General features: G+C 42.3%; 1 protein-coding gene across 3 annotated transcripts in view; it reads left to right on the top strand.

Annotated features, from left to right (window-relative positions):
- LOC138453801 (zinc finger protein 2-like) overlaps positions 1-22,300 on the top strand; it is a 292,098-nt gene that overhangs the window by 266,108 nt on the left and 3,690 nt on the right. The gene's annotated exons all lie outside the window — the stretch shown is intronic.

Raw genomic sequence — 22,300 nt, forward strand, 5'->3', positions numbered from 1 at the left:
CAACACGCCCGTCCACTGCCCTGGAACTTACACTGGGGGACCTTCCGACCCGGGGCAGGGTATCCACCCTATATAGGCGCTTCTTAAGGGACTTCCTGTCCACAAAGACCCGCTGTATGGCCCAGTGGGAGGCGGACCTAGGTCATCCGGTGGAGGACCAAACCTGGGTGGACATATGGACCAGAACACACACCTCTTCCTCTGCATTACCAATAGGAAATGTGCATACAAGGTGCTGCTGTGGTGGTATTACCCGCCCCTTCGACTTCACCACATGAACCCACAATTGGATCATGCCTGCTGGAGAGGATGTAGCCACCCAGGCTCCTTCTTCCATATGTGGTGGGCTTGCCCGAAGATTTGACAGTTCTGGAGGACATGCCTGGAGACCATCACGCAAATCACGGGAACAACGATTCCTCTGGAACCTGAACCAGTTTTGCTGGGGGCCCCGATCCCCGCGATCTACCTTCGCTCCGGGACCAGATCAAAACTATTGACACACTGCCTACTGGGGGGGGAAAACGGTGTTGGCCAGGGCCTGGAAATCCCCAGAAGTCCCTCGCATAGCCCAATGGTGATCTAAACTCTGGGACATCCTGATTGCAGAGAAGGTGACGGCAGCACAGGCGGGAACGCTCCATCGCTTCCAGAATATTTGGGGCCCAGTGCTTGAATACGACCAGCGCTTCCCCGCCCGGACCTATAAACCGATCAGGGCCCGATGGATCCTGAAACACCAAGAGAACCCTGAGGAAGACACATAGACGCTAAGGCGCGAACTGGGTAACCCAGGAGGAAAAATTCCGCCTCCAAACCTGAGGGGTGGAGAGGCCAGAGGGAGGTGGGAGGGAGGAAGCCTGGTGGTGGGAATGAGGACTGGGGATCAAGAAGCCTGAAAAAGCATTGCTTGTAATATGTTGTAATATATGTATTTATCATCCTGCCTTGATTTAAAATAAACAAAGTTAAAAAAAAAAAAAAGATGGCAAAATCGACCAAATCTACTGGAAATCAGCAGGTACTGGAATACATTACAGCATTCCCAGTGCGCCCTTGAAATAAAATCAATCAGAGTGACGAAAATTCGAATTTAAAAAGAAGCACGTGGCGCTGTGCAGAAAATGCTGAGCATATTCACAGGCTTACCCTGTAGCAGCTAGCATGCAGCAGAAAGGTAGTTCAGGAGCTGGCTGCAAAGCACGACGTCCACGATCATCCAGCAGAAGAAAATGCATGAACAATAGAATGCATAGTAGAATGCATGGAACTGTCTGGAGTGGAACGGGGGGACCGGAAATGCCAGTGTACAGAACGAGCAAGCTGGGCCATGGGCATGAGCGAATGAAGCCCAAGTGGTGCGGGTGCGGCGACTGGTTCCTCCAGGGAAGGAGGTTTGGAAAGAATTAGGCTGGCAGATGAAGGACCATTACAGCAGGAACGCCCAGCGGAAGAGACTTGATGGCTGAAGAAGAGGCCCTTTTGAGAATCAAGGGGGTAAGGTGCCGGCTGGGGGGGACAGACAGGTGGTGGGCGATTACATGACAAGAGGTGTTGTGCGCCTTCCAAGTACACGATCATGGACTAAAGGGCTATTTGGGGGAGGGGGGGAATTGGCCTTCAAGGGAGGAGTGGCAAGGGACCTGGATTCAAGGTGAAGGGTTCAAAACAAGAGGGGGCAGGGGATTTATAAAAGGTTTGGCGTCCTTGCTTGGGACATTGGTTACAGAGTGAGGGTCCTATTCCAGGCTGAAGGGCACTAAACAAGAGCGGGCTGTTCTTTAACTGAGGTTTTGGTGTCTAAATACCTTACGTAGCCCAGTTGGCACTTTTTTTTCAGGAAGTGTTTTTGCTTTCAGGGTGGTCGTTGCTTCAAGTAGGAGTGAGGGGGTAGGAGGTGGGGTTTCATCATAGACTAAGGGGTTTGGGTGGGCCACAGATACTAATACGGGTTGGAAGTATGGGACACAGAGCTAACAAGGGGGCTTAACTATTTCCACTAAGGGGAGGGGACCACATGGGTGGCTTTTATACTTGATTAAGCGAAATCCTCGATTTGGGTGACTGGTGGGCGGTTGTATGAACAGGGGGACAAGAATGGGAGGCTGTTGGCCTGGATGGCAAGGCAGGAGACTGGGGATAGATGGACCTCAGGTGTGCGTGACATAATGGGTACCAGCAGGGTGGAGGACCAAGATATTGCCAATACTTTTGCAGACTTCTATACGAAATGATATGCTGCTGCGCTGGGAAGGGGCGTGATGAAGGTGAGGGTGTATGTGGAAGCCTTTCCCCTGAAGAGGCTGTTGGAAGAACAAAGGAAGGCCTTGAAGGTGGACCTCACTTTATCAGAGATCGCTAGGAGTACACAACAATTGCAAACAGGGAAAACTCCTGGCCCTGATGGGCTCCCTCTGGAACTCTGGACACTTCTGGGGGAAAAGACAAAACAGCCACATGGTGCCTTTGTTTCAGGGTAGAAGGGAGGAGGGTCGGCTCCACCAGACCTTCGGGAGCCGGTTATTACAGTAATTCTCAAGAAGGGCAAGGCCAAAGAGTTGTGCAGACACATCTCCCTTCTCAATGGAGTAGTCAAGATTTTGGTTCAGGCATTGGCTAATAGCTTGATATTGTGGCCCTTCCCCATCTGGTCCATAGGGATCATCGGCTGTTTGAGATGATTACGGGCAGATGGGTACTGGGAAGAAAAAATGCAATACTCTCCCTTGAGACTTAAAAAGCACTTGACTCTATTGAGTGGATGTGTCTGTGGGAGGCTTTTGCAAAGATAGGCTTTGGTCCAAAGTTTATTGTGTGGGTAAAGCTTCTCTACGAAGTCCCAGTAGCGAGAGTACGGATAAATTGGGCCTGTTTTCTTTACAAAGCGGAACAAGGCATGGATGTCCTCTCACCGCGCTCTTATTCACTCTCTTGATGGAGCTTTTCCCAGAGGCAGTGAGAGGGTATAGGATTTTCACAGGTCTCGAGTGACGAGGGGAACATGTGGATATGGTATCCCTATTTGCGGGTGATATCCTATTTTCTGAGGCTTGCGGAATCTGCTTAGATCACATGCTATGTATAGGCCAACATCTAGTGGAAGCTGCATAGTATTACAGTTGTTGTATTCGAAACTCGAAAAGGGACGCTGACAAGGCGTGCCAGTAATACTATGCCTAGTGTCACGTCCACTGTACCCATGGTCCTTCACGTGTCAAGGTCCCTCAGATTGTTTTTTTCCGCCATCATTGTCGGATGCTAAAACGCAGAGGTCCTTTTTGGCTAATGCCATTGATTAATTGATTAACAACGTAATTAGAGTTAGTTACTCTTTCTGTCCTTTATATCACCGTTCTTCGACGATCATCTTTGACAACGGTTTCAAGGACAAAAATCGTCAGGCGCAGAACTTGTCTCGACGACACTCCTTTGGCCTTGTAAGGCCGCTCCGGGCCTCGGTCCAGACAGCAGGGATAGTGGGGGGTGGTCATATCTTAGGCTGCTAAGAGAATGCATATTTCCCCTTCCCCTTCTATATTCGCCAAGCTGCTTTTCCAAACAGTCATGGAAAATACACCCTTTACATTTTTCCCAAATTGCAACAAAGCATTTCCCTGGAAGGACAAGCACCGGGTGTGCAACCTCTGTCTTCCGAGGGATCAGGACGAGGGCCATTGCAAAGCGTGTCAGCTTTATAAATCCAAGACACTAAAGGAATGAAAGCCAAAACTTTGGCCCGACCACGCCATGCAGGCCGAGGCCACCATGGACTTGGAGGGAGCTTCCAGCGACGGCAGCATCCCTCTCTCTTCGGATTGCCACATGCTAGCCCCCGACCCCATCAGACAGGCTGGTGGTGCTGTTACGGGGACGACACCCGGTGGCATTACCACACACAAATCATCTCACACAAAGCACACATCCCAAGGCCAGAAGTTGACGGTAACACGGTCGACACAGCCGCCCACAGCCTCAAGGGGACAGTCCACCAGCTCCCTGTCCTCTGGGCATTCGAGATCACATTTGCCTCATGACAGGCCTCAAAAGTTGCGAGATAAATCCGATTCGGATGCCGTGTCCAATACAGCAGCCGAAAACCAAGCGTCGAAAGACGCAGGCCCAGCCTTTCCGTCTGCCAAAATTCGACAATCTTGAATAACGTTGAAATCGGCAAAACACATGCTAACTTCGAAAATATGTCATCTGGTGCAGAAACATGTCCCTGAAACCCTTCTTAAAGGGATAACTTTGAAAAAACACACTTCGAAGAGTCACCATTCCCATAGGGAGAAAGAGAGTGCATCACATAAAGAGAAAGAGAGTATTTACCAGAGGGGGAGGGTACTATGGCTGCAGCTATGAAATACAAAAGACAGCCTGCTCCAGAATTACCTCCCACTCCTGTAAATATACCAAGTTCTTCACAGTGGTCTGCTGAGGATATTGATAGAGTGATGAGATGCATGTCCAGACACCCTTCAAGTCACCCCTCAGCAAGACCAACACCAATTTGATCTCTATGATCCCAATACAGACTCTGAGGTGCAAGATACCCTAGGGGAGGTACATCATTACTATGATGAAGATGAAGAAGATGTTTACGTTTTACCCTCCTAGATCACGTATACCCGCCGGTGGCAGACTCACCGGTGGATAACCAACTACTATTTAATGGCATGCCTCTCTTAAGGCAAGGCATCCTCAGGGGATAATCTGCGTAGTTCCAAACCATCTAAACATGTGTAAATCTTCTCCTCACCCCCCCTTCTGCGGTATAGAGAGCCTCATAAAATCTCCTAAATTCATCCACAATTTCCTATCCTCAGCCCTCATCTGCCCTGATGCAGAACGTATATCAGCCACCATTTTAGTTTGACATTGCTCCCTCAACCTCCAAGCCAAGATTTCATCAGCCTCCTCATCCTTTTCGTTATACATTTATTAAAAAATGTTTCGTTTTCAGTCTGTCTCATGAGTCAGAAGGGCTCTCAATTCTGGTGTCCAAAGCTTTGCCTCTTTGGCTATAAACGGACACCCTGGCTGCAGTTTCTCAATCCTAGCACTGAACTCAGATTCTTTCTGCAGTTTTTCCTTTTTCTTATGTATTAGAATCAATTCTATTCTAATCAATTCTCCCTGAATTACAGCCTTAAACCTTTACCCTAAAGAAGGGGTGTTCACCTCCCGATTATCTTAATCTCAAAATAATCCTTAATCTTCATCCCCAAACCCTTTTCTACTTCCCTATCTTTTTAATATGTAGCCATTACAAATCTACCTCCCACCTTTAGCTATTCCTCCAAAGTCCCCAACTACCACATAGCCCAAATCATGGTCTGACCATGAACATCTTCTTCATCTTCATCATAGTAATGATGTACCTCCCGAGCATACTTCACAGCCACCTTATCTATCAGCACTAAGTCGATCCAAGAATAGGAATTATGAACTGGCAAGAAGTAGGAAAAAGGGGGAGGCAAGGCCGCCTCCCAGGAATAGACCACGCTTAATTCTCCATTAAGGTCCCTAAATCTCTTTAAATCCCACTGGAGTCCCCCCAGAGCTCTATCTCTCAACGGATCTAATACCATATTAAAATTCCCTCCCAACAATAATGTCCCTCCCACGAACAACTTCAGGCATTGGCTTATGTCTTCCCAAAACTGCAGTTGTCCCTGATTGGGATAATATATCGCACCAATAGTTACCTCTGCACCCAGGACAGCCCCTCTCGGAAACAAGTACCTCCTCCTGTTTGCACAAGGTATTCTTCACAAGAAAATTACTTTCCCCCGATCAAGTTTGCTATCCACCCCCCTCTTTTTCTAATTCCCAGATGCAAAATATGCTTAGTGTATACACCCACCCTTCATTGATGGCGCCCGTCCCCACACCAAATGGGTTTCCTGTCAACACAAAATGTCTAACCCAAGTCTCTTGAAATCCTTTCTGACCAATGATTGTTTAATAGGAGAGTTTATATCCCTAGGATTCAGCATAGCTAGCCAAAGGCCTCTAATCACTCCTGCCATACTAAGATAAAAACGCTCTTACGGTCAATTATCCTACAAGCCCAATAGATTCGAATTTTTCTCTCCAGATACTAAGTGGTTGTTCCACTACCAGAAAAGAAAATCATAGACAAAAAAAAGAAAAGCACCTCCCAAACCCCCACCCTCCAGCCCCCAATAAACAACAGAAATGTATTTCAGAATTCTACATCACCTTGAGGATTAGGCTGCTAATCCTTTCTTATGCCCAGGATGGTTTTAGATCATGGGTTTCAACAATAGATCAAGTGATGAGGCTAGAGCTAATATTACAAAAATATGTGCGGCTGAATTCTCAACGTATATATTTGGCATTTGTTGACCTTCAAACTGCATTTGACACTGCCCTGAGAAACCTTCTATGTGACAGTTTGAATGATCCTGGCATTCCACTAAGTCTTAGTAATGCCATCAAGTCCCTATACCACAAAATTAGCGCACAAATCCGTTGGGGACCACGTGGAGAAGCAACTGACCCATTGCCCATTAACATTGGAGTAAGGCGGGGCTGTGTGTTGGCTCATTGATTATAAAACAAATTTAACATTAACAACATAGTACAAGCATTGCACGCAGCAGCAAAAGATGCTCCTAGCCTGGGTAGACATAAGTGGAGTTTCTTCTCTTTGCAGACGATGCAGTTTTGTTGGCTGAAACACCTGCCGGTCTGATACATCAACTCTGTATGTTTGTGGCCTTATGCAACAGCAGAGGTCTGCGTATCAATTTAACTAAAACCAAGACCTTGACATGTGCCCCTGTCGGGCGTGCTTCTCAATGTGTGCCATATGTTGGAAACTGTTAAATCATTTGACTATCTAGGACTGACCTTGTCCAATAATCTGAAATGGGCTAAGCAAATTGAGAAGAGTACTATGGTTGGTACGTGCCATTGTGGCACGATTGCAGCCCTTGCATCTCACATGGAAGGAAAAGCTGTCTGAGTGCCCCTTATGTTTTGTAGGGCTCAGGCCATTCCAGCTGTTGCATATGGCGCTGAATTGTGGAGTCATTCATACTCCTTGCCCCACAATCCAAATAATGGAGAACAAATGTCTAAAGGGCCTACTCAGCCTACCATCAAGTGCACCCAGTGGCCCTGGTGTTTGGACTAATAGAAATAAAATCTGTCATTATCCAACAGCCTGTGCTATCCGGTTAAAAATCTGGAATATGGAGGTGCTTGCAGTTTACAGGGAAGGCCTGGAGGAGGTGCTGCACAGACCTGGAGGAAAGTCACTGCCGTGGTTTAAGCATGTCAAGACTATGCTGAAAAAACATTCGTCTTGAAGACCTGTGGGAAGATCCTATCAAGTTTGGTATTAAGTACAAAAGCAGCACCAAGAACCATTTTAATGAAAGGGTCTTGGAAAAGGCCATTGACACTTACTATGAACGAAAACTGCCAGCCAATCACATTGGAGTTAAGACAAACTTGGGTTTGGAATCTTACCTCGACTACCGAATAAGTTACAAGGCGAAAAGTATTTTCACCAAGTTTCGCCTAGGCATTTTACCATTTGCCGAGCGCACAGCTAAATGGGAAAATAATTTATCTTCTTTGTGTCCTTTTTATTCCACCATGATAGTAGTTGAACTGCACTTTACCTCTATGTGTCCTACCTATAACTTCGAAAGGTCCAAATGGATTAAACCTCGGTGGCTCCAGCGGCACTCAAGAGCAATTGGTTCTGCCCTTGTTGCTATGCTCCACCTATTCCGACTTTTTGGCAGTTTACACTTTTCATAATCTTGCTTTTAAAAAAGAAGCATGCTTTTAATGTAAAATGGACTGGTGCTGGTCATTTTGTTTTATGTTGCACATTACATATCATTATTTGCACATTTGGTATCTTCATAACTTACCTGAGGCGCATGAGCATCTTCTATTTTATTGAGTTCAAACCTTTGAGCTTATCTCATGATCCTATTTTAATCTTAAAGTACGTTATTGTTGTGTGAATGTATGATTTGTCTTCCTTGATGGCGGTTTTCTGCCGAAATAAAGAATATGACGATAAATGGAGAGCTTGGATCCTCGATATTCCACACAGCCAAAACTTTTTGCCTTCTCCAAAATCCTGGATTTTTCAAAATAGTAGTGGAAACGAACAAGGACCAGTCACAGGCCTCGTCCTCCATCTCCCGCCCTGCGTGCTCTGTCCATTGTTACTACAATCCCACCTTCCGCCTTGAAAATGACATTTAGAACATCTTGCACTGCTTTCTCCATTTCCCTAGCTGTTTATCCTTCGTTCTCATGTAGCCCAAAACAACAGAGGTTATTGCACCGTTCCCTGTCCTCTGCCATACAATTTCAGCTTTGCTACGTCCCCTTGATGTTCACATTCTGAAATTCTCCTATCCAACTGGGACTCCAGTATATCCACTGACGATTGATTCATCTCAAGGCCCTATAAGCTGTCCTCCATGAACTCAATATTGTATCAAACCATCCAGTCTCAGTCCTATATCCTCTAGAATACCCATGATCTCCTCCAAAATGGATAGAATGACATTATTGGTGGCTCCTATGTCTCCCATATCTGGACAGATTTGGCAACGATCCTCCCCATCCAAATGTTGCTAGTCGTTAAAATTGCTGAAGTGTCTCCTTCGAACTCCTCAGGGAAAAGAGAAACACTCCAGCTCTCTGCACCGACTGAGGCACAATCCACCACAAAACCCCCGCAAGTCATAGTGTCACCACTTCTCGCAGCACGGCACAGTTGCCCCGGCTTACAGTGAGGATCCTCAGGGAAGCACAGGGAACTGATATTGGCAGCAGCCAACCACTTCCCCTAGACCTGGCACTCTCCAAATGCCATACATGATGCTCAGCTGTTCTCCGGACCCCACATCACCTCCATCAAGGGTGATGCATTGCACCAGTTATTTTATCTATGGGCTCCAGCACACTCCCCACGCTTTCACTGCTCCTTGTCGCCTGGATCTCTCCCTCACCCATTTCAGAACTTCCACTGACTGGGCCACAGGACTGAGGGCTCCACTTCAAAATATGGCTCAACATGGCCATTTCTCCTCAGGCCTTGCACACCCAGCGGGGGGTGAGGACAGACCCTTGCACAAGCCACGGTGTGAAACTGCACTCCATCAATCCCGTCGGGATGACAGAGGTGATTCTACGCCTTCCGATGAGGGCCCCACACAGCCACCTCCACTACACCATTGGCAGGTGACACTGTCACCACAGCAGGCTTCACCCGGGCCTCTAAAGGCTCACTCGTTCAACGGGTTTACACGTCCCACCTGTGCTTCAAACAACTCGCCATGCCCCCGCCTCGTATAGCTCTCCAGAAACCACTAGGATGTGCCAGAGGGAGAAACTTTGCAGTATACTTCCATGGGGGAGAAAGGGAAGCAGAGCTACATTAACAGGCAGCCATCTTGTCTGCGCCTCCTGGTGGCCTCCAAATATTCATACATTTTCATTTACAATGTATGTGTTGTCTTTATTTTGATGAGTGAAATTACTGTTTGAGAATGTACATTTTTCTCTGGATTCATTTAAATCATGCCTACGTGCCTTTTTTATGTGGGTGGGACCAGGTGTGGCTATGTTTGTGCAGGGCAACGCAAAGGTGTGAATAGAGTTGAGGTGAAAACAGTAGTAAGACCACGTGATCACAGGTGATGTGCAAAAGAATTTCCGCTTGACGTTGTACGTCTTACAGAACAAAGTGTGATTCACCACTACAAATAAAATACAACAAAACAGAAAGTTAGCGATCATGGATCATTTTAACAGACCAATGTAAATAAAGGGGTACGTGTGTGCAATTAAATAGTATTTCTATGTTTTTTAGGGGACTATCTTACATCAAATGTTATGGTGCATCATCATTGTAAGAGTATATTACAAATGTATTGGCCCTTAGTACTTTGTTAGTGGCATGTGGGTATATTTTCAAGTTGATGTATGATTGATGTGACCTATTGTTAGGGGCCTTTTGCCGTTGGCAATGTGTATGTAAAGTTGTATAACAGGACGTATGCATTCTAAATCAAACATGCGCTTATAAGATAGACAGGACCTCTGCAAGGCTGGAACTTTAACTAAAAGAATACAATTATTTTGTAGGGAATATACAGCAATCTAAGGCAAGAGGTGTATTATTTGACAAGTTTATTGTGTGTTACATTTGAAGATCATTAGATGTTATTTAAGGCCCTGCCGTGACTCGGGTATTGTGGTGCATCATTTGTATAGTGCATTGAATTATATGTTCGTTGTAGCCCTGCTATGATAGGACATAGGCCTGACGTTAATTGAACATAGTGGCACATCATGCGTTTAAGCATGTATTGCACAGCAAGTATGCTTATAGCTTGTCATATATCTATATGTAAAATGAAATTCATTTGAGAATTTGACTGTAAATCTTTTGTATGTTTGTATGGCATTGCATTCTTAAGTCGTGTGAACAAAGTATCGTTTGAGGTTTATTCTTTAAGTAGTGGCTGTTTCATGTGCTGAATGTTTAGTGTGTCTTTGTGAATTAATATGTTAGAGTTGTAGAATGTTATGGATGATATGTATCATGCTATATTTTGTCTTTCATAGCTGAGTGTTAGAAGACACCAATTGTTGTTAGTTGGTGATTAATTGATACACTTGGTGCGTGAGTAGCAATCAAAGTGCTGCTTCAACTGTAATGTAAAGTTCCCAAATCTAGACACCGAGATACATCATGGCAAGAAGTGTGAGACGATAATGTAATTTATAAATGACAAAATAACATTGCATGCAATGGCTCCAGATATTCTGCAATTCCATGTTGGAGGAAACAATCTTCGGTATTTGAAAGGGACAAAAGTATTGAGACTTCTGAGGAGTGACATAGTGCCCTTCATGCAGATACATCAAGACTGTGATGTATATTCCACAGTTGCAGCCCACAAACGGTAAAAGGTGGACGTTTATTACTGCTCCCAATCAGAAAATTGATAAGCAAGAGAGAACGCCCTAAGGATTCCTTGTCTTAACTATGTGCGTGCGTCTTAGTGAAAGCGAATGCAGAGGACTTTTTTAGGAACCGAGGTATTATTAGCGAAAAAGACACTCGGATGATTATTGGAAATTAAGCAGTTCTTTCCCTGCCTCTCTACTTCCAATGTGGATCTTAAACAGTCCAACAGGAATCATGCTAGTATCTCCATTCCAAGTAAAAGGATGGCGTAATCGGACTGCTTCGCATCAGGCAGTAGTGGGTGTTTCACATTTCAGCTTCTTGCTGATTGGCCGAGTATATACTTGGTGATTCCATCTTTCCCCCAAAGGTTTACTTGGCCATACTGCTACGACTTTGCAACGTTGAGTAAGACATAGCGCATTTTATGTTATGTAAGTTATATGCTGAGATGAGGCAGAAGACTCATTTCCCACTATTCAGGCATACAAGTATTATGACAATTTAAGTCTGCTTTGTATTATTTACTATTTTTCAAGACATGGCTGTTTCATCAGTACTCCAAAGGTATCTTTGTATTGCCCTGCGGTTGAGAAATCGTCACATAGCTAGGTCATCGACTTTGTAACAATTATTTTAAACATGTGTTGTTAATCACTGTGATGTATTGTATATGTGTTTATTATTTTCTCATTTTATCTTCTTCTTTGCCTGTGTGTATTTTTGCTTACTTTTGATGTACTTTTAAGGCTTGTGCCTAATACATTTTGATGATGATAAAGGGAAGTAAAATTTTAATTAATGTATCTTTGCAGTGATGTAAGACATTGGAATGTGCATGATTGAACATTTCATTATCAGACCTAGTAATCCGGAAAGATACATTTCATCTAACTGGAAATAATATTTTTTGTATGACATAAAGGCAGTTTTAAAAGTTGTTGTTCTTCAGGTTGCATCTTGTATGGAATGTATGCAGCAAATCATGATTTCTTTTCTTTTAAATGAATTTCATATGTGTTGTCAAGGTGTGTGTAGTGTGGGCGTAGGTTATACAGTGGGACAAGGTAGATCAGTGGACATTTATGGATTGTGGACTGGAGTGCAGATAGTGCAGATAGTTTGATCGTCATAATAGGATATTATGATATTGTGTGAAATATAAAGGTTGGTCAGGGTATGAAACATGGTGTTAATGCATAAGCAGTAATGACAATGTTTTGCAGGTGGTTAAAGTCAGGCATTCATCATGGTTTATGAGAGACTCCCAGATCCACTCGCTACATGAGTACATACTACAAAGTGGCTATGATGCAAACTTGATGCTGAATGGCATGACTATCATTTGGCATGAGTGGTTGAGTGTCCGTTGGGAGGATATATTTAAGTTTGTGTATGTCCTGATAATGAGCAGTGGACAAGTTCCCAATATTCTACTGCTACACTTTGGCGGACGAGACGGTCAACACATTGACGACGGGGCTGTGTTAAGGATGATCCGACAAGACTTGATACGGTTTCATGCACAGTACTCCATGCCATTTAGTCTTTTTATGCACCGATTCAAGAAAAAGTTGGCTGAATACAACAGTTTTTAACTGTTGAATGGGCAGCTATTGTTCTCCTATAAATCAGTAGGTTAGCAACATGTTACAGTATTATGGTATGTCCATCATTTGAAAACACAACTTTCGGACAACTAATCACCTTATTTTCTTGACAATGGTGCAAGCCTGTCAGATTTCCTATTGTAATAACATTGTACACTTTAGTCTTCTGAATATTGTATCTCTTTTTATTTTTTGGTGGGATGTCGTTGAAGAGTGGTATGCAGCATGATACTCTTTCATGCTGATGCGTACCGTGCCTGTGAATGTTATATCATTCATATGTAGATAATTTGAAAGGAGGCTTACTCTTCATATGTATTGCGATTGGTTAACGTGCCAGATATTTGTAGTGTGGCAAGAGTGCATACGTCTGTAATGTGTGTTTCAGAAACTACGACATGGTATCTCAAGTGTGGCTCATGGAATTTGAAACCATAGAGACATTCAAGAGACATTGGACGTGTACCTAGAATTTCAGAAATTAAAGTAGATAATTTTGAGAATTCATGTTTACCTTTCTTTTACCTATGGAGAACTTTTTAGACTTTATTGAAAACGTGTTTTTCTTCTTGCAACTTTTGAACCACTGGCATGCCTGCAACATTTGGTGAAAATCCATCCATAGATTCAAAACCTATAGGGGAACATTTTTTGCATTTTCCTATGTAAATGTCAGTGTAACTAACTAAACTGCTCCTAGTGAGGTAGTATTTTTTTATTACATTTTCACACAAAATAATATTGATCTAACTAAACTATTATCCAGAGATGAAACACTGCATTAGCTTTTGATGTCCAATAGAATTATTTATCAGATGGTGCAGTGTGAAAGGATTGGAAAAGAAGTACCCGCTCGTCATTTCTTTCTCAAGGCAAAGAAAAAAAAAGCATTTTCAGTTTAAACTCCATTGGATGAGGTAATCGTAATAGAATGTGTGGATTGCAGGTCTGTAAGAGCTGCCATATCTAAAGGATGCTGCAGCTGCTGGAAGCCTAGTTTACTAAACCATTTTCACTGAAGACCTTCCATATTTATGCCTGATAGTAGCATTTTAGAAAACAGACCTTGTTCACGTGTAACTGTTGAATGTAATATGTTATCAAAGTTAGGCTAAGGCAGCCTTAAAGTGGCCCTTCGATCTATGAACACGTATGTGATAAAATAGGCCATTTCAGCTGATAAATTTGAGTTATTTACACAAAGATATGAAATGACAATTAGTGTCACAAAATAGGTTAACAACTTTAAAGTATCATGATCTGTGGAATGAACATAACATAATCCTCACAGCCAAGCAAATAAATGTCAAAAGTATCAAATATACATTCATGGAAATGTTAATACAAGGCCAAATAATAAGATAAAATAATATAGTGTTTCAAAATTTTAATCCATGTCATGACAAAACATTTTTGCATAATGTTTTAGAATAACTACGCATAACATTGTTAAGATGGGGAAAAAACCTACAGATAATGGTATGTATATTACGCTGGATCAAATTAAAAGTCAAAATAAAAAATCTCCAAACTCTCCTCCCAGGGTAATAAACAAAAAAATGGGTAAACTCAAACATAAAAATGAAGTATAGGATAGGGACCTTCCCTACAACAATCATGCCATTGTCAACCCCAAAGAAAACGGAAATCTACAAAATAAAAACCTAATTAACTTAAATAGAATACTAGGAAATAAACCAACGAGTACAACCCTAAGCTTACTGCTCACCCGGAATTTCTAATCCTTCTGCTGCAACAGTTAGTTTTACGAAGGTCCTTCCAAAGATAACCCAAACCACATCTAAAGAACATAACAAAATTAATACCTAAATCAAACCTTTCCATCAAATAGAATAACCTGCCTCTCTGAATACTGCTACAGACCTTAACTCTAAAGTTGCCTGCAAAGATTAAAGCGTGTAAAAGTGCTGGACTTATTCAATGCTGTTAAATAAGGAAAGTTCACCAGCAAAGAAAGACGACTGTCTGTCTCCTTAAGTAGTGAAGAGGCTAGATCAAACTTTAACTCAAAAATAAATTTTTAAAAAAGGCAACTACCCCACACAAATTTCTAAGGAAGCCAACTAATCATAATTAAAGGAAATGCGCAAATATTATGTGTGGGTGCCTTATCGACCATATTTGGCCTGTAACAAAATCACTCTAGGTGGTGTTTTGGAACAGATGAAGCCATTATTGTATAATATAAAAATGTATACAAAAAGACTTTCTGGAAAGTAGTAGAATTCGTATCCACCTCCACACTGAATATAATTATCAACTCAGAAATAAATTAACAAACTTCAAATGAATAAAATTTAAAATAGGAAAAAGATCAAACAATTAAAAGTAGATCTAATAAAAATGTCATTATGTAATGCACACACCAATCAGACAATATGAGGTTATGAATACCTAATTTCAACAATAAAATACTGTATAATCAAAATCTTCATTCGTACCCCTCGAGGCTAAAGAATATAATTGATGTATCCAAATAATTTCTCTTTGTGTTAACGTGAAAGCAAAATTCCCTCCCAGAGGCTTAGAATAAACCACTTCCAAAACCTGAAAACACATTTGCGTCACAGTATGTTGATTCATCACAAAATTCTTTGTTATGACTGACCTCAAATGTTTAGTTCTCACATTCGAACGTTGCTCATTCACTGAACAGCCGCTTTTCGCAATATTTGTCCTACATAAAGTCAACAAAGGCAGCATATACAATAAATCAAACCTGTCATTTCAGATGTTGCAAAATGTTTAAGCTTAATCTTCATACCATTGCAGTGATGGTTAACTACAGAATCTTCAATTATTGAATAGGAATCTAAACATGGAAACGTGCCTGTTTTTTGTGAACCCTCTTACTCTTGCAGTTTGATGCCAATCTACTTAACACATCCCTTTAATTTGTTACTACTAATCATTGGAAAGACCCACAGTGCCCATTTCTATTTTTTTTAATGTATTTTGTTTATTTTAAATTTGAAGTATTTTTTGTTACACCATTGACTTGGCTACCTTTAGGTTAATAATCACCATCATTTAACATATCTTCTTATGTTGCTTTATCTTAGATTGTATTTTCTTTATCATCTCAATTACATATGTCTTGATCAAATGTTATCCTCTTACTTTACATCTTATCCTTAACACGTGGTTTACCACTACTCTATATCTCATCAGGAGGAAAATAACTCTCCAAAATATCAATTGAATATGTACCCTGAGAAAACAAGATGATCAAGGTAGAATTAAATTGATGATCAATGTTTAATAGTTGAATCTAATATTCTTTGAAAATTATGAATTCCTGTTATTAGTTTCTTGAATAGTTTTCTGTAAGAGTTAAACATTTCTATTAGTTATTATTGAATGAATGTTAACTACTATACAACTTATTTGTTAGACAAATAATGTTTGCTTTGTCTTGGATATTGGAAACAATTTTTAGACATTTTGAGTCAAGGAGTCTGTTATCTTTGATGTTCAATTATTGGTATATCAATTTAAAGATTGAATAATTCTGTAGCGATGCAGCTACCATAGTGCATTATTAGTCCATAAATCTTACTTTTAAATGCTAGGTCACATGGCTAAACAGTTTGTGTGTCTGTTAAGCTGGCATATATCTTTCTGCGATACACGTGTCTAAAGAAACAAGATGGCGTCTATTAATAATGATGCTAATTACATGTGCACGTCAACGTGATGGCGTCACGTAACATTCACCATTTTTTTTCTAATTTTCTATTTAATTGTAAATATGTGTAGTATAATGTGATAAAACCTTTCATAAACTAAACCTGATGGTAGTATCATAGGATTAACAGATTGTGTGGCTGTTGTAAAAAAGGCATGGTATCAAGAATAGACAGACACAAGTGATCACAGTTGAAGCGTGTTTATTAAACTGTATAGATAGGTGGCAAAACATCTAATCTAAACCTACATCTAAGATGGGAGCAAGCTACGACCATCAAATAATATGGTAGTCCTAGTGGCGTTGTGTCAAATAAAAAGGGCCTATACTAAGAATAACCTATTGCCAATCCTTACGCTAAATACAAAAAGAATGTGGGATAAGATTCACAAGAAAGAAAGAAGGATTCACAAATGATCAGTCAGTATGTGTTAGCCGGGGTTATCTCTTCCCCACGTTTTGAGCACAGGACAAGGTGAGACTGGTGAGCACAGCACACGCTCAAGCTTTCCCAGCATGAGATGACAGTTTCCGCTTCAGGTATCACGGCCGTCAGTGGTTATGTCTCTTTTCTATGAAAAAGTCTCTTGCCTCCGAGGAACTGATAGGCTCCAAAAAACAGTTCCTAATTATATCAGGACCTTCAGGGGTTGATTTTCTTGCTTCTGAGGGCCTCATAGTTTCAGACATAACCAAAAGTTCCCTTCTGATTTACACTTGAAGTGATGATTCTTTCCCTTGGGTCCCCCTCTTCAAGGCGAAGACCCGTCTTGAATTTCAGCCTCCCACCTGTCGGGTTCACTCCGGCTAATATTCCAAATTAACTTCTCGATTGTCTTTACGTGTCATTGTGTTGATGGCTTCTCACCCCTGGATCTCCCTCTTCTGGGCTCAGATCCTTTTTGAACATTTGCCTTCCTCCTGTCGGGTTCACTCTGGCTTTTGCAAAGAAATGTTCTCCTTGGCATTCACAAATTTTAATGTCTTTCCAAACAGTTCTCCGTGGACATCCCTCTGCCGGGTTCACTTTTGTCAACACACTGTTTCTTGGGACTTTAGACTTTGCTCCTTCTTTATTGGCATCCCTCCTTTGGGTTCACTCTTGCCACTTCATACTTCCTTTTGCTTTCTCTTGATGCAGGATTCACTTCCTTTACTTTCTCTTGATGCAGGATTCACTTCCCTTACTTTCTCTACAGTTTGTCGGTCAAAGACTTTCAACTGTACAGGGATTTTGCTAGACCCCTGTATGACCACTTTGACCTTTCTCTGAGATTCTCCTATGGCCTTCTGGTATCAGTAGTTTCACTTAACATGGATTAACCAGAGTCTCTCGAGTGAGCACCCACATGATATTGATATTGCTATTTTATTTCTATCGCCATCATACACAAGTGTTTCAGAGCGCGATTGTGCCGATTCCCTCATGGTGCCAACAATTTACAGTTCTTTGAACTTTTTTCAATATGCCACTTTGCGACTTTCATTCAACACAGTTCAGTTTCCTATTGGTTCTCCCCTTGACTCACCGGCTGTGATGAACCGCTTGGCTTTCTACGTATCGAGAGTCAAGGCCAGTACCACGGTACCAGGCATGTCCCTCTGACCTGCATATCAGCGTAGGCACGCTGTGTGTACCATTGACATCTGCTGCAACAAACTTAGGCTATTGTTCGCAGTGTTACGATTCCTTCTGTAGAGGTTTCACATGCCTGGCTTGGAAAGGGCAAGGCTGCTTCTCTCCTTGTCACCCTCCCGGTTCGCACTGTCTTTCTCCTCTTCAACTGCCATGCTGAGTTAGCTCTCTCGTCATGCAGTCTGCCTTGCTGTTACTGTGCTCTCATGCTCCACCTTTTATCCCTGTAGGGAAGGGAAAGGGCCGTCAGGTATGTGTGATTCTGGTCAATTGCCTGACTCTGCCTGACCCTTGTGTTGGGACATGTCAGGTTTTGGTGTTAGTCTGTTGTCTTTAGTATCGGGAGAAAGTGTTTGTGTCAGAAAAGGGGAGAGGTAGAGTCTCCAAATATTCTGCATGGTAGGATGGTAGGATGGGGAAAAAGTGTTGTATGTAATTATAGCTTTTGTACCAGGGGGTTTGATAAACTTAGAAGGGTGAGATTGATAGGATTTATGAGACAGACAGGAATGACCGGGATTGTTATCGTGAAAGGAACAAGGGGAATTGTGGGAACGGTAGTGTTTAGTCCTTGTAGACTGGGAGTTCAAGAAAGAATAACCAGAGGGATGTGGAAAAGAATGTCCGTAAGTGTTCGGGTAGGACGCAGGAAAATAGGGATTCTTGGATAGATAATCTTTGGGTACAACCGGGTTTGGGATGTTAGGGGATTGGTTCTATACGGAGGGATCATTAGATCTGGGCAGGCCAGATTTAATTGGAGGAAGCAAGGCAGATTTATTATAGTCCACAAAGGACTCAGGGATATCTTTCGCCTCTCCTCCTTCCTCAGCGTAGTACTGCATCTCACCTGGGACATTCTCCTGAGCATAACCCCGGGTTCCCTTACCCAGGTGATCCTCCCTCGCTCGTTCACCCTTAGGGTTGGGATAATAGAGGGCCTTTTCTTCCGTGGCCACCTGAATAAGGGATTCCCGTGATCTACTTGGGAGAACACCCTCAGGTTTCTCACACTGTTGAGCCATTGTATTTCCGCCTGTGATGTTCATGTTTAAAACATCATAATGGCATATATTTGTTGTGACACTAATTATAGGAATACATTTACATGGAGACATAATGGCGTTATCAAGTTGCAGCCACCATTTTGACATTTCCTAATTTCATTTTTAACAAAGAATATGTGTAATTTGAGGTAAATTGCTGTTGTGATTAAATCTTTCCTTGAATTAAATATGATGCTATTGTGATATGTTAAAAAGATATAGGGCCTCATTATAAGATTGCCGGTCCGGAAACAAGGGTGTCTGTGAGCTTTCACCGGCACCCTTGTTTCCGGATCGGCAAACTCCGTGTCTGCCTGCTGTGGCCGCTGTGCCTGGCAGGTCTGACCCTGCCGGGCGCAGCGGTCACGGTAGGCAGACTTTTCACGGGAGCACCAGCACCGTTAGCAATGGTGCCGGCGCTCCCATGTCCCCACTCCCGTAGAGCCTATGGGACTATATGGGAATGGGGAACAACATTTTACCGGTGCCTGACTTCCTGGCCACTGAACTTGGAATAGCCCGGTGGCACCGGGAGGTCAGGCGCCAGTAAATTATTCAGAGTCCAGTGGCAACCCGCCAGTAGCACCGGCAGGGTTACCGCCAGACTCGGAATGTTGCCCATAGTGTTGCATATTCTCAAAAATTATTAAATTTATATATTCTCCTTCAAAGGACAAATGGTCCACGATAGATTACAGATTTTGGGTCATAATAATGAATACTATAAACACAAATGTACACAGCTGCTGATAGGAGATATGAACACCAGAAATACACATATTTCCAGAATTGCAAACAGATCATCATCATGGTAAACCTTATAAACCTAATTCTACCGGGGTGCTAGTGGGGCAGAATAATTAACAAAAGTACATATATTTGCAGAAAAAAAATATATAGTTCATTGTCATGTATAAGAACAGAAAAACATGCATCCATTTTGTGTCTCTTTATTGCCACCCCTGCGGGGCAGTTGTATTGCTTCCAATCTCAGGCCCTTTTTGCTGTCAATACTGTCCTGAGTGTGTTGCATTTACAAGTTTAGGGCCCAAGGATAGTTGGGATCTTCTTTCTTAATAGCTCTAATATGTTTCTGTACTCGTATTTTCAAATTTTTAATGGTGCTTCCTAGATTTTTTTTTTGCATAGGATTCCATAGACTGCAAAGTCTGTGTTACAGTTTGTGAATGTGTTCAGTGTTTGTATATCTCCATTTAGCAATGTGATATCTTTACATTAGTATAGTATATGTTGACAGATATTGCAATGTAAAAATGTTATCCATGTTAAAAATGTTAGGAGTTTATTTAGAAAAGTACCTGAACCTTTTATTGAGACTCACCCCAGACTAATCAGAGAAGTCTCTTTTGGTAACTGTTAAAGCAACCCTCTACACCCAAGGTCCTAGATGCCTACTTTCATGCCTGCGGACCCTTAACTAAAGTTTCTGATTCTGTTGCATTTATCCATTCACCTTTTCATTCATGTAATTTGTGTTTGCTGTTATCAAAGGTTGCAGTGCATTTGGCGTTCCAACAATCCGCACAGTTTTATCCATATACCTGGGTACTGTACCTCTTCAATAGAAGGTACATCAGTGTTTCGCCTCTGGGGCTTCTCATTGAGTGGGTTAGCGAGTAGTTGACGAGCTGTGGTGCAGGTATTCATCGTTGGTGAACCCCTCCCTGCAACGCAATTCGCTCAGTGCACCACCTGCCTCTATTGAACTGGATCAGAGCTGCATTATCTTGATGTAAGGCCTTGATTAGTTCAATCAATTCCCTTGATATCCCAGTTTTCTCCAGAAGCTTTCACAGACTTTGCGTGTTAATAGAATCAAAGATTGTCGAGAGGTTCCTGAAGGGAAAGTAACTGCATAGCCAAGCTTGGAAGTTCACCTTCAATTCAGAGCCACTCAGCAATGCACTGTGGGTATGCAAAAGCATGCTTTTTGCTCCAGTAATGAAGTCAGAAATAATAAAGGTCATGATGTGGGAAATGATTGGGATATGGACCTGTTAAGTTGGTGAAACAGAAACTGAAAAAGAAATGTTAACAAAAGAGATGGGAGCAAGACACTTGGATCCAATGGTTGTGTGGGAGACTCTGTGCTTCTCAAGACCAAGAGAAATCATGGTGAATGTTTGATAACTGACTGGTCAATGAAAGGTGTAAGACAGGTATCCACTCAAAAGGCCAACATGTTGATTGCCAGTCAAGTGGTGTGAAGTATAAGGCATTGACTATGTGATAACACTTTTGCCTTGTTTTCAAGGACCAATCTGCACATAACATGCCTATATTGCTGCAATTCCTGACATGTAAAATTGAAGGGCCACAAACCTTGGGTATCCTATGATGATGCAATTGCAGACAAAAAGCGTCTGATCAACGCAGAGTGTCGAAAAGTAAGGCAGTGTCATGCTTTGACCACGGTTGTTATGAAGAGCAGACTGACCGAAATAAAGCAGGCTTACAGGCAATGGCTCAGAGGTTACCCTAATGAAGATACAAATGCAAAATGGAAGTATTTAAATAGGATGTTTCCAACTCATGACTAAAAGATTTTAGCATATGATTTGCTCCCTTAGAAGCGGACAATTGGCCCTAGAGGTCAGTCCCATTTCCGCTGAGGACTGGGCTTCCAGCGTAAAAAAAAGGTTACTGGTCATGGGAAGCCACTTTGCCCACCCTTAAGGATTCCCCGATGGTGGGCACTCTTGTTTGGCATCAAGTGTTGGCTTCCAATTATGTTGAATTGATCAAGAAAGTCAAGCCATGTAGGGCTATGGGCCCTGACGAGCTTTCTAACATTGTGCTAAAGCAAGATCCTAACCTTTGGGCTGAGATCCTGAAAATGCTCTCCACTCACATTTGTAAAACTGGAATTGTTCCGAGTTCATGGCGAGATTCTATTCTGATCCTGGTATATAAACAGGGTCTAAGGAGTGATCCCGGATGTTATAGGCTTCTGGCTATGCTGGATTCCAGCTAGAATATGTTTGCAGGGATTTTGCTCGATTTACTCACCCAATGGTCTGATGAGAAACATCTCCTCGCTAAACATCATTTTGGTTTCAGAAAGGGCTTTGGAACAATGCATGCCCTGTGGGTCCTTATGAATCTTGTGTCAGAAACTCCTTTATGCGTTTGCTTTGTAGATTTTGATTCACCATTCGATTCAGTTATTCAACCTAACTATGGGATAAGCTGAAGGGGTCAGCATCGATCCTTCACTACTTTATTTTATCAGACAACTCCACAATAAAACAACGTGGCAAGTCCTATTGTCTCGGTGCAGTCCCTTGATGCCGCCCA

This window comes from Ambystoma mexicanum, chromosome 4p (genome assembly GCF_040938575.1).
Source record: "Ambystoma mexicanum isolate Mex_15411 chromosome 4p, UKY_AmexF1_1, whole genome shotgun sequence".
Lineage (NCBI taxonomy): Eukaryota > Metazoa > Chordata > Amphibia > Caudata > Ambystomatidae > Ambystoma > Ambystoma mexicanum.